Source organism: Pseudochaenichthys georgianus, chromosome 3 (assembly GCF_902827115.2).
Source record: "Pseudochaenichthys georgianus chromosome 3, fPseGeo1.2, whole genome shotgun sequence".
Lineage (NCBI taxonomy): Eukaryota > Metazoa > Chordata > Actinopteri > Perciformes > Channichthyidae > Pseudochaenichthys > Pseudochaenichthys georgianus.
Window position 1 is genome coordinate 22,078,605 of NC_047505.1, and position 13,755 is coordinate 22,092,359.

The 13,755-nt window shown below is 39.9% G+C and overlaps 1 long non-coding RNA gene across 1 annotated transcript; it reads left to right on the top strand.

Annotated features, from left to right (window-relative positions):
• The first annotated feature begins 7,139 nt into the window (after positions 1 to 7,139).
• On the top strand, positions 7,140 to 8,011 carry LOC139433139 (uncharacterized). Its single transcript, XR_011642718.1, has 4 exons — positions 7,140 to 7,217; positions 7,297 to 7,414; positions 7,592 to 7,683; positions 7,916 to 8,011. It is a non-coding gene; the product is annotated as an uncharacterized lncRNA (long non-coding RNA).
• The last annotated feature ends 5,744 nt before the right edge of the window (positions 8,012 to 13,755 follow it).

Below are 13,755 nucleotides of genomic sequence, written 5' to 3' on the forward strand. Positions count from 1 at the left end.
GTGTCAAAGTGTTGTGTGTGAAGTGAAACATCACTCAAACCATGTTCATCCCTCTTTCTACTGGGATCATAGCTATGTCTCGCCTGCTTCTCCTACTGCTCTTAAGGCCAGACTCAATGAAGCTTTAGCAAGAGTGGAGAGTCTCGAGCGAGAGAGGAAGAATGCCATGGCTAGAGAAAAGAGGGCAGAGACCACAGTGAGGACTTTTGGGGGATTTGAGGGAAAAGAACCTCATTAATGAAGAACTCAAAGAGGCTTGATTTCTACTCAGGGAAGATGAAAGTAGCACTTTGAGATTCATGTACATCTTACTCTTACACTCTTTATTAAACTCCTTTGTTATTATATGAAGGGGACTTATTAATTTTTTCTCATACAATTTCAGATCTTCAAATAGACTTGAAGGCAAAGCAGGGCCATGAGTACCAAGGACCACAGAGAATGTGCCCTCACACTCCATCTACATGGTCCAAAGGCATACAAATACCTAATAATAATAATAATAGACTACAACAAAAAGGTAGTCTTAATGTTGTTCAATTTCATTTTTGGAAATTACGGTTGCAAGTACGTTAAATAGCTACTTCTCAATTTTTTTACAGGTGGCTGTGTTCGGTGGATGGCAAGCCTGGCCTGAACAAGATGATGCTGGATATGCTGGAGAGAAGATGCCAGGACGACCAGGCTAAATATGGATGTGTTTCACTCATGTTGGATGACATGGCCATCAGAAAACATGTGCAATATAATCCACATAACCAGTCAATGTCTGTTTGTAGACATGGGTGATGGAAACAATGAGACCGATGCTGCTACTGAGGCTCTTGTGTTCATGGTGGTTGGCCTACACGGACATTGGAAGGCTCCCATTGCATATTACCTGACGAAGTCTTTGTCACCTGAAACACAAAGGGTCCTAATCTAAATCTAAAATCTAATCTAATCTATCTAGGAAGAAGAAGGAAGAAAATAAGCTTGACCTCCTTCTTAAAATGTTTTTGTGTTGACTCTCAAATCTCCCGTTTTTATTTTGATGGTTTCCCAAAGACAAAGATATGAGAAAGAGGTTCTCAGTCATGTTTGGAGGAGCCGCATGCACGGGGCATTCGGGTGTCATGAGCAACTTTGTGTAAATATGGTTTGGGCGGGGTGGTGTCATGTTCTTGTGTTTAACTTGAACATTTACATTTTTTATATAGATGTAGAAGTACATTTTCATTTTTATGACATAGATATTCATTTTTACTGATATATAACTTCTGTCTATGTATAATGTATTATTGTTTCTTCATTTTTCAACTTATTAAAATAGCTGAGTATAGGCCTACACAATATGCTTCTCTATCATATATAGACCATTAGTGTTTTTTTATGTGTGTGTGTATATATTATATATCGTGTGTCTTTTGCAAAATACCTATCATACATAACATAGGCCATCAAATACCAGAATATTCTATTGCTGTTAAGCCTACTATGAATATTAAAATACGCCGAATCATGTGTCCGGTATCATGCCTACATATATGACGTTTGCAGAACCCTCCCCCCCGTGAAAATCAGTTTTGTATTCAGCGAGTTATGATTGATAAAATGCGCTGACACTTCATTGCGCCTGCCAGACAGATTACACTGAGTGGAGCGGGTGACAGGTCCAAGATGGCGGCCCCACGGCTCGTCAGCGCCAATAGGCAGCAGCGGTCGATGCGGCGTCTACTCTTTATATGTCTATGTGTTAATCCATGTGTGTGTGGAAATAACGGACGTGACGTTGTGTGATCTCTCAGCAACTGAAGTCCGTGAAATATAAACACCACTAAGGTTCAAGGGTCAAGGGTTTTTGTTATCAGATGCTAGCTACAGTGTAATTTTGGCATTTCAAATCTTAGATCCCGAGCTCCTCCAACAGTGCAACATAATATAAATAGGACATAATAAGAAAAATACATAAAGATAAATAAAAAATAGTGCAAAATACACCACTTTTGGTTCAAATTATGAAACCAGTAGATTCATTCATTTATTTATTTATTTGTGTTACTCCAGCTAAATCGATGTTAATCCATTTATGTGGTTGTGGATTTACTGTACGTTACGTTGTGCGGTCGCGTAGTAAGTGAACACCATGCTACCGATTACTGTCCGGTGACCATGAACGCACCGGACATCTGCTACAACCTCCTCTCTGTCTGACTTCGCCAAGCAGGTAATGTGCTGCACCGCATGCCTCCAATATTTGTAATGTTTATTGCAAGTAAATCAGTTGTAGTTACATATCTTTTTAAAGCACGAGCTAGCTAAACACATATTAGCTTTACTTGACCGGAGATATAGTGCAGTGATGAGTCCTATAACCCGGAAGTGAGTTCGCATTTTACAACTATTAGTTCCCTCGTCTCAGAGTCAATGGGCTTTCCTCCATAGGATTTTGGAAAATAGCTCGAAATAAGATCTGTGGAAAACGAACCTGCTTTATAAATGCACGTTTTGTTCAGCCGGATAATCTCCACATATCTACCCTACTTTTATACTTTTCGAATCATAAATCTAATGGCCAGAAGCAAAATGCTAACGTTATGCTATAAAATAACTACAGACCATGGATGTATAATAAGAACCTTTAGAATAATCTACCTTTTAGAAGTACACAAAAACATACTGCTAACAATTGTAAATGCTGTGTTGGAAAAAAAGTGAATGTAAGAAAATGTTGAGTTAAATACTTTTGGCACTGTATATACTTGGAAATCTTGGAAAAATGCCTTTGTGGCTCTCATACTTGCATACAGTGGCAACTAATAGTATTGTGAAGAAATGTCATGACAACCATCTTCAGACTGTTACTGCACGCTGATTGTTGTGGTCCTATTTAGGACAAAACGTTCAGAGCTGTCCTTGTTTCCAGTCCGCCCCTGATTGATTAGTGCTTTAACTCGTAAATTACCCCCAATGTTAAAGCTTGTTGATGATATGTGAGATTGTAAATTGTCATGCATTCTAAAGTGTTCACTGTATTTTTTCCTTCAACAGATTAGCTACCAAAGAAATATCAAACAGCACTTTTAAGAGCCTTTTTCAATTTCTTCTCTTCTCCCTCCTCAGAGCTATATTCCCTACATTTCTTCCTGTCTTCTCCCCAATTTTTTACCATCTTCATCTCTGTCTCTTTACCACTTTCTCTTTTGTATTTATATGCGCGCACGCACATCGCACACACACACACACACACACACACACACACACACACACACACACACACACCACACACACACACCACCACACACACACACACACACACACACAACACACACACACACACACACACACACCACACACACACACACACACAACACACAGGTAGTGTGCCCCACAGGTAAGAACTTACACTTTTTCACGATTTATATATAGCATTACAATCGACTAACAGTGTCATATATTTATGTCTTTGTTATGCAAAACTTACAGGGAAATAAAAAATGGTCTTATTCGAGCTGGTAACACAGTAGATGACGTTGCAGTGTATTATACTGTAGTACTGCTATAATTCTAGATTATATTATAAAACACATTTTATATATAGGATTCAACAGATTAACATTATCATATATTTTTTGTCAAATTCAAGATAGTGCTTTTACAGTGCAATGTCATGGTCAAGCTTGTAAGATAGTAGAAGTTGTGTAACCTTACGTTTCGATTACATAATATTTACCGCTGAATTTTAGCTTGCTTGCTTGAAATTGTACTGAAACTAAGTAAGGGGCCATTATTGCATTGATACTAAATTAATTTACTCAAATTAAATAAAAATGCAAGTGTTTTTATTCTATTCTAAACAGGATACAGTTTTTGTTGTAGCTTTGGGGAGGGACTTACAGTCACGGACTAGACAAAGGAAAATTAGTCAATATTTGTATTTGATTGCATTCTGAATTTGAAACCCAGTTTTTAAATGGACCTTGTCTTTTATTTGTCTTTATCTCCAAAAGAATGCCAGGACCAGGTTCAACTTCGAGGGCAATGTTCAAGCTGCTGCATGTCACTCAATGTGGCATGCAAAACTTGCAAGTTCTGCAAGGCGGTGCAGCCCCCGCAAACTGCGCCTTAACAAAAAGATGGAGAAGTTTGATACAAAGGCAAACACCTGGGTCCAGGCCCAAAATAGAAAAGAAGAAGAAAAGAAAGCTAAACCAAGCGAGGAACAGCTAGAAGACGCCATTTTACTTGCCGATTTACTTTGTAAACAACTGAAGGTACATTTTTCAATTTCAATTGTATTGGTTTTGTGCCCGATGTACTGATTAGGTTGATTGATTATGTGCTTGTAATTTTGTAATGCTTGTAAGTGAATAGGAATACACTGGGAATGAAAAGCAGCTTGTTGTGGTAATGCATGACTACTTTATTGAAGGAGGAAGAAGACAGGGCCAGAGCAGCATCTAGTCAGGAGCAGAATCCGCTGGGGTAGGGCAAGATGCTCAGGGGCGTCCTCTAAAAAGGAGGGACAGAAGTGGGGCAACCTGCCGACGTACTAAAGGTTTGTGCATGTATACAGGTATTCGTGATTAACATATCATTTTTGTTTTGATTGTTCACAACATGATTGGTACAGCATGTTTTAGCTTAGAGAGGTATTGAACAAATATCTGTTATTCCGTTGTACGTATAAAAATAGGCCATTGTAATAAATAGTTAGAGTTGGTTAGAACTGTTAGAACTCTTTTAATGCATAACATTTGCCTGTGATTGCCTCCTGTTCTCTATAATTATTATCTGTTATCAATATATCTATTATTATAATTATTATCTTTCAGCCAGAACTGTTGCCATTAACAGTCCAGTGACTATGGAACCAGCTGGAGCAACCTCTGCAGTACCCCCTCAGCTTTTTGGTAGGATGACATTTACTATCATTGGAAGTTAGGAAATGTGTCAACATAACATCAAAGGAATACGTGATGCAATATGAATACGCTGTTGTGATGCTGAACATTTTCTTTTTTGTTTGTTTCCAGAAGATGAGATTCAGCAATTACAGGAGCTTTTGGTTGATCAACCAATCAACCCTCTTCCTCATGGTGCCTGCGCCAAAGTGCTGCCCAATTGGAGTGGCAAAGGCAAGGTCCCATCACCTTGGACAGCTTGCTGTCTTCAACTGTCGGTACCGGAAAGGAGATGCTCACATTGCTCCGCTCCTGCGGTCCTTCGCTGCAGAGAATGCATGCCCCTTGAATGGTTGTGTCATGACTGTGACGTTTCTAAACACAGCATACACACCCTTCATAACAGGGAGTCCTTCAATGAAGGATATTTCAAATGTATGCCCCCAACAATGTCACTAATCAAGACAAATGACATGTTCACTTTGAGGACACCAAGGTATTTCACTTAACACAATTTAGCACCAAGTGGTTATTTTATAACTTCCCTAATGTGCTGGTAGTTTAAGACATATGTTTTAACCTCTCTTCGCAGATCGTCTTCTGGCCCACTGGTAGGCCTTCACACTCATGTAACCCTGAAGGTGTTACAGAGTCTATAGGCAGGCCTGTCAATTTTCGTCTGCATTAATGGTATGATTTTAAGTGTTCCTTTTGTCACCCTAATACAGGTAATGAATGCGATTGTTTTTACTAAACTGTGTTTGTTATTAGGGCGTTATTGATTTGCATCTCCCCAAGAGGGTGTGCAACACATGCCATTACGAGTGGACACCTGATTGGTGGAGACCTCATTAGAAGCGGTTACTGGCCAGCTTCTGTGAACGGAGGACACATTATATTCCACGGATGTCTTCAAATTTTGAGGACCTGAAGACTGTGGCACCAGGTTTGTCCAGAAGGCCTTTTTACAGATGCTGGAACGGAGGACACAGCATTATGGAGGGTAAGATGATTTCACTAAGTATTGCATAAGTAGAGGGCATTGTGAAAGGATGCATTTTATTTTGTGTAGATGAAATATGTTGATTGGAAATATGTTTATGTCAAAATAACTACTAATTGAAAAGCTTACACTGTTACTGAAGTAGTTTGAACTAGTGTTACATTTAGAGCTAAAAACCTAGCACTGGTACAGTAGATGTAGGACATACTGTAAGATCAAACATATCATAATCACACTTTTGTTCTTTACTGAAGAACACAATTTGTTATGATGAAAAACATTGTGCTCTTCTGTGGGAAAAAATGGGATTCTGTATTGTACTGTACTGTATAGAGTCATGGTGCATATGACAAAGCTGGAAATAATGTTCCTTCTCTTTCAGCATCTGCCAATCCTAACCTGACCTTCACTTTTCAGGATATCGTGTGTTAGGATACTCCTAATAGCCCCCCTCTAGCCTCCAAACCACTGTGAAAGTCTTCCTGTTTCCTCGCATTATTTCTGACATGTGTAAGGTAACAATTTTGCTTTCTCAAACTTCCAGACAGGAAAAATCCATAGAGATGTCTTCCAAAGGACTCTTTCTGGAGTATATGGCCTGCAAGTACGAGTGCCAGAAATGATGTGTGAGGAAACCCTTCTCATGCCCAGCTTGTCTCCCAAATGTTGGCTGTGTCAATGGATGGAATAGGAAACAGTACCGTTTCCCGACTGTCACAGAGGTACATCTTTGTTGTATGTCAATTGGAATTGAAGAAGTAGCCTATCAATGATGATAATAATGAATTGAATATTTATTTTGGAATTTAGGATCGATGAACCACTTTTAAAGGGCCGGTCATCATGGAAGGACCTCGGCTGTCACAGACTTTGTTGACAAAAGTCAGAACAAATGTAAAATGTGTAAGCACAGCATTTTTTTTCCTATAATTTTTCTAGCCTTTACTTGTTTTGAGAGTGTAACATTAAAATGTCTTTAATTGTAGACCCCAGGAAAAGGTACATGTGGTACCAGCCAGTGGTCAGCTGCTCGAGAGACAGCCAGAAGAGCCAGCAGGCTTGATGAAGAAGGGTTAGAGGTGGCTGTATGTAGACATGGAGTGCTACTGAAAGCTCTCAACATGTTCAGAGGAGAAATATTTGCCTACCCCTTGTTCCTTCAAACGCAGTTTCAAGCTACAAACGTGCATTTTTATTGCACAGATATTGCTTGTAAATACTGGCCCTACCTCGAGAAAGTGGCAAAGACAATGCCAGAACTGCGACCTTTGCTGAGCATGCAACCGTTTCTCTCGGTCATGCATGCCAAGGCCCATTCCACAAAGTGCGAGGTAGGCCCACTCTTATATTATTGTGATTGTAAGAATTTTTTTTAATTTATCTATGACATATAATATGTGTACTTGTTAGATTGTATGCAGTGGGAGAAATTTGGAGGGTGCTGGTTCGACGGCCGGGGAAGAAGTGGAGATGGTGAACAGCTTTCTGTCACGTTGTGCCATCACAACTAAGTACATGACAAAATCAGGTATATCCTCTTGTCATTAGACCAACATAATTCTGTCTTGAAGTTATTATCCATCTCTTACTTTACTTTATCTTTGTCTTTGATGTAGTCTGTTTCAACTGTACTAGAGTTTTTATGAGTTTATTTCCAAATACCCAAGTTATATTATCTGCTTGTCAATTTTACTTTTAAAAACAGCTCGCAATGACATGTTGACTGTCCATGCAATGGGATGGAACAGACGGAAGCAGGAAAACCTTCATGTGGTGTTGGCCAAGAGATATGTCAAGGTAATTGGCCATGTAAGCATAGGCATGACAAGATTAGATTTGTAAGGCTAATGTGCAAACCTGTCACAAACAAATAATTGTCCAAGCTGGTAAAGTGTTGGATACTGAGTGCTTGCGCAGGTCTGGAAAAGTTTGAATGATTAATTACTGTTTTCAAGACATGAAAAGTTATGGAAATTTGGGTGAAAATCTTGAAAATACATCTGTATCTGCAACATCTTTTTTACAACAGACAATCACAATGTTGGAGGGTGAGACTCAAAAAATGAAGGACACCTGCGAAGAGCTTGGATGTCCTGAGGACAAAGTCCAACAATGGGTTAATGATGTTAGAGACTGGGCAACAAACGGTATGCTGTTTCCTAACTTGATAATATAACATTGTTATTTAACGTATAGTATTAACACCAATGTTTTCTTTGTTCTCAAACTGTGTTTCTTGTTATTTACCAAAGACAACACATCAGGCGACAATCAGTCTCTCCAGAGGTCCATTGAGCAGCTATTTCTAGGGCTGTGCCAAAAGAAAGCTTGCCTCTATAGACAGACTGGTAAGTTATTATTATTCAGTTGCAGTCATGTAATTAAAAAATTCCATTGAACATTGTTTCTGTAATCTTTTTTACAATTACGTCATATAGACAGCAATAAGATTCGGCAGTTGCGTCGCAAAAGGTTAAGGGAGGAAAAGACCAAACTCTTAGCGGCAATACGCCAGTACAACACCGGACAGCCTCCTGAAACAGAAATCCAAGAAGAAGAGGTGGAGAGAAGACTGTCTGCAGAACAGCAAACAACAGACAGTCTAATATGGCCATGGGAAGTGCAAAGTGATGGTAAGAGCTTCTCTTGTTTGTGTTTATATAATATGTTTATTTTCTGGCACTAAGCAAGACCTATAACCACCAGCTTCCCAGTCAATTGGACTATGACCGGTCAACTTATCCTACTGGTGCATGCCTGGTCGGTAATGGTATGCTTGCTGTTCCTCTCTCTTCAGAATCGGTGTTCATTTTGGCCCAAAAAAAGTCTTCGATGCCTACATGGGCAAAAGGAGACTTGTGGAGGAGAGGGCCATAATTGTGAGGGAGATGAGGCAGCACTGCCTTTATCTGAGAAGTCAGGCTGACAAGATCAGGATGCAGATGCAACATGTGTCTTGTGGAGGACATAGTGGTAAATTCCATGATACCATACCCCAAATACTACCTTAACATCCACAGTGTGTACTAGTAACAAAATGAGATGCCTTTTCACTATTATATTCTCTATGTTCTGCCCTAGACATGACTCAAGAAGGGAGAGATGGATTAGCTAGTCTTCTAAAGAAAAGACTTGCTGACGTGGACACACACATCCAGCATCTTTCTTCGGCCTACAGCCTGGCAATCGGACCAAATGCCCCTCAATGGCCTGATGACTCTGTGGAGAACCATGACCAAGACAGTGACATCAGTGATGACAGTGAGGAAGACCTGATGAGGACATCACACACACCCTACCCCCACCTTGAGGAAAGGACGCTGGAGCACAGCGCCTCTCTCCCCCACCCTACCCCCTCCTTGAGGAAAGGACGCTGGGGCACAGCGCCTCTCTCCCCACCCTACCCCCTTCTGAGGAAAGGACGCTGGGGCACAGCGCCTCTCTCCCCCACCCTACCCCCTCCTTGAGGAAAGGACGCTGGGGCACAGCGCCTCTCTCCCCCACCCTACCCCCCTTGAGGAAAGGACGCTGGGGCACAGCGCCTCTCTCCCCCACCCTACCCTGAAGGACACTAGGGTGTACAGCAGGGGTGGCCAACCAGTTAGAGGTTGAGAGCCAATCATTTCCCTGCGTTACTGCAAAGAGCCACATCATACACATAGGCACACATGCTGGGTGTATGTCCCCCCCACCTCTCTCTCTCCTTTCTGTGTGCTCCCTCAGTCTCTTCCTCTGTGTGCCACTCTCTCTCACATGAACATCTAAACATTTACAATAATTGACCCACACACTCGGACACACCCTCCCTCACACAGACACACATACCTCTGCTCAGTCAGAATTCTTGTTAATGTCACACACCATGATATTGACTGAAATGTACTTAACCTCTCCTACCAGTATTAAGACCAGAGGCCAGTTATCGTCAACCAATAACATTGTGTGCACTCGCACACACAACCTCTCACTTCAAATAATGTGAAAAAAAGTTGTTATCTTACTATGCATGTTGCTTCTTTGAACTAAGTGAACATTCTGGAATGAATTGCCTTGAACAATCCTTAAAAATGTGGCTTGTGAGGAATATGTAAACATTTGTATTTAAAACAAACCCATGACTAAGGTTGGTTCAAACATTGCTATGTATTGTATTTTAGTTAATTCTCCTCACATGATAACTATCTCAACCTTTACCTAACCCTCTGACTGACAGAAGCTCTGCTGACAGAGATGCACTTTCTCTATTTTTTATTTCTTTACCACAATTCACCTATTCGGGAGTCCTTCTGTGTCAGCAACCAGCTTTCCGTGAGCAGGCCCTCTCTCACACTCACACACACACACACCTACCTACAACTACAAAGTGTTGCCGTTTAGGGTTGAAAACATTATATTGAGTTATTACGGTTTTATCTTAGATATTATCTTCAGAAGCAGAACTCTCCCTTCACTGTCACATTGCGAGTGCAGTAAAGCCTGCCTCCGGTGCTGCAGGATCTCTATTCTGATTGGCTAAATCATTTCTGTATTTAAAACTCTGTAACGATTGGCCTGGAACTTGTGTGTTGTTTACCCTTTGTGAACTGGGATAAATATGCGCAGAAAAACACAACATTCTATATGAATTGAAGTTCACAAACCATGGTTTACGTGTCAACTCACTCATTTCTTTGTTGAAGTTCACATATCTGTTATCTGATTAAATAAATGCTATTTTAGCCCACTTCCGTCCAACTGGACAGATGTTATCCAATACCCATAGTCTGACAGGTATTCGCCTGGCTTTCTTAAAGTAAAACAGGTACACAAGTTCACAAAATACATGTATTGTCATGTTTCTCACACTAGGAATGTAACATTAAAACAGCATTCATCTACATATAAGAGGCAATGTATAAGCTGTGTCCAAGTTCTGACACCCATGTGCAACATCTGAACTGGCTCATATATTGTCTTATTAATGTTTCTCATAACTAATTGTATTAAAATAAACTCATTTTCCATCAACCAGCTTGTCACAGGAGTCTCAATGTTTGTCACACCCTCTGAATGTACCATTACAACAGCATTCAGCTACATATAAGAACACATACAAGTTTGTCCAAGTTCTGACACCCTGTGCAACACCTCAACTGGCTCATATCAGAATCAGAAATCCTTTATTAGTCCCACAGCGGGGACATTGCCACTTGTTACAGCTAAAGTGGCATAGCATCTAAACAAAAACGGATGCATACCACAGAATAAGCTAACATATTAATTATATTATATATAATTATATTTAAAAACATTTTAGAAGGTCTCACGAAATACTTTAATGTAAATTAAAATGTGAAGGAATGTGTGTAATGTGGTGATTGCTATGGGTGATTGACATTATTCACCCACGGATGTATTGTTCCGCACGGACATTTTAGTTAACCGGACTTCCTGTTGATGTGAAATCCGAAAACATTTAAAGAAAATAAAATAATACTTTATTCCGAGTGTGCTTGCTTTTGTCTTTGGAGGTCATCACATAACGTCATTGTAATACACGGTTCGGCTGCATTAAATATTACATATCTGCCGTAATTCTATATGTATAGAGCCCTGATGAGAAGACTTCTAGACAAACATGAATAACTGCCGCCGAAACTGAATATGTGACGTGGATCATAAATATGTCAGCAATTAAACAACATCTTAAATTTCTCTTCACAACATACGTCTCCTTGCAGTATCAACACTAATTCGGCTGACTTTTATATTTGATCGAATTGGTAGATGGGCTGTATTTACACCATAAAGGTGCACAGCTGATAGAAAGGGACACCTAGTGGTTAAACCACGTTATTGCATTTTATTATTTGTATTATTAAATATTAATAGGAGACACAGACAGACACACTAATAAAGCTTTATTTAAACATTAAAGAACACTTTAGGTTAAGGTCTTCTTTTGAATAAGAAAAAAGCTTTGGGGGTAGGCTATATAGATAAATATTAAGCCTGACTAAGTACTAATATTGCTTTCCTGCAATGTTAACTACTGTATGTGTAAGCACTTATTTTAACTGATATTATACATATTTATTATACTCTTATAAGATGTATGTAGATAGTATAAGAAATGTGCAGAATAGGACAGTTTAATGGTGGAGGTATACACACATATTGAAAGATGTCTTGTGATGCACTGTTGAGGAACCTGCGACCAAAGTTTTTCATCTCCGGCCTTGTCAGGTATTGAACAATCAATAAATAAAGAACACAGAATTATTTAATATAAAACACAGAATTTGTGTGATTATACTAAATGATTTACAAATAAACACCACTGCATATTTCCAACTATACACATGCTGATGTAACGCAAATGTGTCCAACTTGGGATCAATAAAGTATATCTTATCTTAAGCTGATCGATGGCTACTGCCATATTTGCAAAATGTGCCTCTGAACCTTGACAAGTGCATGTTCAGGCTTATCAATGAACAAGAGGAGGGGTCACAGACATAAGACTAGCTGTTAAATAAAGCTCTTCTGACCTTAGCTGTCATGTGGGTATATATTAATGCTGCCCATTATGGGCACAAGCAATTTTCACCAATTTGTTAATTATATATTTTACATTTGAGTGTTTCCTATCCCTTAAACCTCCAGGATGTACACAGTTGTAATACTGGCAACTTCCTATTATGTTCTTAAAACGTCTTTTAAAACTACAATTCCCAGTAGAGACCTGCCATAGAGCATGTTGTGAAACACACAATAGCCAGCATGTGTAGTTCTGGGGACGGGGTGGGGGGGGGGGGGGGGGGGGGGGGGGTGGACTCATCCTAATCCAGTTTTGAATAGTCTGCCATGGTTCCATCCCATTTAAAAGTGCTGTTCGATGCTCGGCGTAACCCACGGCACACTGCCACAATCACAGAGCTTGAGGACTCGTCACGGGGTTTGTCAAACATAGCGGAGCGAATACTTCTGTGTGTATGTGTTTGTGTGTGCCAGGTGTGATTCACATGGGGGGATGGGCACATAAGGGAGGGAAACACATACAGTGTGTATGTGTGTGTTGTATCTGATCCAGATGGTTACTAATTCCATTTATTTATAGCGGTCATTGGTGTTAAAAGTTGACTAAATCATCAACATTCAATGAAAGTGCTGATCAGCAATTGTATATGTTCAAATGTCTACTGTGAAGGAGATCATAAGCCTTAATGTCAATCGATGTAAAACAAAAAAGTTTTGATTGATGAAAGTAGTAAATCGGTCAGATTTGACCCGAAAGACAACAGGAGGATCAATGACCACATTTTGTGTTTGCTTTGTTGGAGTTTTGTCAGCTAGGAAGTCGAACTGTTTTGTTGTTATATGTAGGTGTGTATTTCAGATCTACATTGTTGTCCTTTTGGTACAAAGAGCATGTGTTGCGGTCATGTTGCCATTAAGAACAAACTGGAACAGAAATTCTCATGTTGTCCGATTGGTTTATCAAGGACTAAGGAATATCGTTTTACCCTCCTTAATCTCAGTAAAATACACACTTATGGGATACAACTAGGTGAAAAAATGACATTGCCTACTCCTAGATCTAGTGCCACTAAAGTCCCGTTCAATCTGTAGACCATTCGGGTCAATATAAATACAATTAATGCAAAGCTCCTTTACCCTTGACTCGGCTCTCCTGTGTCTGCACACCCTGTCCATTCTGGTGCTGTTACCAAACTACATGTAACTTTCCTGACAGCAGCCGAGATGTTGCAGCCCCAGCTGACCAGACCATAAAAAATTGCTTATGCCATCACAGAGTCATGGAAGGTCTGAAGTAGTGCCCCCTGCACTCCAAAATACCTGTCTCCTCAGCAGATAGTCTGCTCTGTC